The following is a 3,003-nucleotide window of genomic DNA, read 5'->3' as shown; positions in this document are numbered from 1 at the left end:
ATATATAGGACCGGCAATCGGCTCAGCGGTAACTACTCAGGGGAACATTGGTCATCCCCAAAACATTGAAAATGTTAGGTAAATATGCAAAGGTTCATAAAATAAAATCAATCTTCACGTACCAATAATTTATTTTAATTTTCATGGCAAAAATAACATGAATGTGCTGCTGTGTCGTACAATATTCATCAAAAATATTATTGAAATTTTCAGGCAGAAAATGCATTTCAGAAGCTTATGTACTGGGCACAATTATTATAACATTAATAGGCATGATGACAGTAATCAAAAATCATTAAAATAATATATTTATTAAATTAAACTTGAAGCTTGGAATATAAAACGCGCATTGTTTTCTTTATTAATAATGTGATTAATATGTATTTTTATAAAATAAAATTACGAAATAAGGCAATCCGCCATGATATCTTGAACACCAATCAGAGCTCGTGACGTCATTTCTCAAAACAACTCGCGCGAAAGCGCGCGAACGTCACATTTCGTTATTGTGAACTTCCACTGCGATCTTTGTTTTTAATTAATTAATTGTTTATAACACGAGTTATGGAGCCCGGATGTATCAAGGCAAACAGCGCTAATTTGCCTAGAATTGATATCATAATGCTGGGAAAGTTTTTGGCATCAAATCAAGATTTTTGTTCAGCTGAATTTAGAAATGTTAAAACTTCCATGTAAGTATACTAGTTTAATTAAAACACAATGAGAGATGAAACCTAACCTCGAAATAGTTATTTACATTATAAACTATGCTAGAATCTAGAGAACTACGTAATAACTTACATCAAAGTGATCTTCACAAAAATAAAGTTGTACCCTGGGCAATATTGCTTTTGAATCTCGCCTTGCAAGTTTAAGCCACTTGTTTCGTATTTTTTTATTGTGAGGAACGTACACAAATAACTTATCAGGGAGTTGTTTTGGATGTGTTCTTACTTGGTCCCCCAGTGACCCCACAACACCTATGCCCTTTCGAATTCATATTTAATAACACAAAAAACTTAATTATTGCACGAGCGTTGTTTACTTGCGTCTTGTAATTTCAGTCGTGACGTCACAAGTGACACCATGACACTGACAAGCGTTTTCGCGCCGGATTCAAAGTGGACAGAGAAAAATGCAATTATTTGATAAAAAATCTTCGCATTTTCTTAAAATTAATAATTTTTCATATAAAATAGACGTATACCTACATCATACAAAGGAATTTAAAAATTTGTCATCATGCCTATTAGGCAAAGTCTTCATGTTATGACGCAAACTTATAACGTAAGACATCGTTAAATATTCGGATTCCGTCAACAAATTCAGGAACTTTGCATCGAATGCACTACACCGCATTGTTACATTCTTGCATACAATTGAGAATCATACGACTAGCATTAACAAACCAACTGAGCACAGATTATTCACAGTGAAATGATACTTAACACATAATTCTGATTTACTGCGCCATTGACCGTGCAGGATGTGTTTATTCGTAGGACAAATGGCAAGATAATTCCGTTACATTGTTATAAATCACTGTTGCTAGGCCCGTCGACGACTCGTACAAAGTAAAATGAACAGTATATCAATTGAGGTAAGGTAGACTTTTGTAATCATTCGAAACAGCAGCACATCGAGTCTTAAATTATAATAAAACAAATTTTACTTAATTTATAAAATGTAACTAATATTTACAGCAACATTCTAAGCTTGCTATTCGTGTTATTTGCTGGTGAACCCTTGAATGGGAATGAGACGATCACGAATATTTGACATGGTGGTAAAATATCCAATTTAATTACAAAAAAAGTTATACGTATTTAAGAATATCAAAAGATCATATTACGTTTTCATTTACGTATGTTATGTTGTTCAATATAAAAAAATCGTGTGTACGTATTTCGGCATCAGTCTCGAGTTACTTATATTGAAGTTGTATGCTTCCGAGAAATAGGCGATTTACTGTAAGGAATAAAACTGTGAAGAATACGAAAGGCATCATAGTATTCACTTAAGAGTTAAAATCTTCTTCGATGCTTAGCTAATTTCATGACCCTATGGTCCAAGCCAATTAGGGAAAGCCCGTTTACTTGCTCTTATCATATTTAATTGAATAACCTGCCTATTAAAACTTATCGTGATCGTCTCAAAATTCAAAGGGTTTTGAGAATTAACATTGTCTATTACACTTGCATAATTCGCATTACACAACATGCATGCAGCCAGGGTTTGGACCAGTTTTTTTCCGCGTCGAATCTACTTAGTACTTACTATTAAATATACAAACACACAGATTTTAATTGACACTACTTAGTTTTTATTCGAACAGATAATTTTGTATTGAAACACCCATATTATTGAATTTGTTTTACTTTTATGTAGTAGAACAAAATTGACTCATTTTATTGAAAATACTTAGCATTTTAATGATATATGACTTATATGAACTCATTTAAATACTAAGGCGAAGATATTACGTAAAGTCGAATATAACTATCTCCTTGGATAACTTATGATGTCCCAGGGAACTGATTGCAATTATAATTAATATAAAGAAGCAACGAAGTCACTTCAATATTGTACGTAATACAATAAAAATGCAATATCTAGGCAATTTGCTTGTATACAAGAATATAAAAACAGTAATTTAATCGTTGTGCAAAGCTAAAGCACCGTTAATTTATGTACACAGTGACATATCAAAGATTTTTACACATAATTTTTTTATTGCCAATTTTTTAATCATGGCAGTTTTAATAATTGAACTACATAGTGTTATTCATTAAATAGACATCAATACGCTAGCCAATAATAAGATTTAATTCGACTGTAATAGTTGAATGTGCTCACTGTAGCTTGAATAACAATAGTTTATATAAAATCGGGCCCATGGAGTAAATAATGTAAATATTTAATTAGATCATAATAAAAGTTGAGCTTATTTAGACATGATTCTTTTTTGTAAAATATACAGGGTGTATAGTAAAATTTCCAAAA

This window comes from Helicoverpa zea, chromosome 17 (assembly GCF_022581195.2).
Source record: "Helicoverpa zea isolate HzStark_Cry1AcR chromosome 17, ilHelZeax1.1, whole genome shotgun sequence".
Taxonomy (NCBI): domain Eukaryota; kingdom Metazoa; phylum Arthropoda; class Insecta; order Lepidoptera; family Noctuidae; genus Helicoverpa; species Helicoverpa zea.
Note: the sequence above shows the minus strand (reverse complement) of the source record.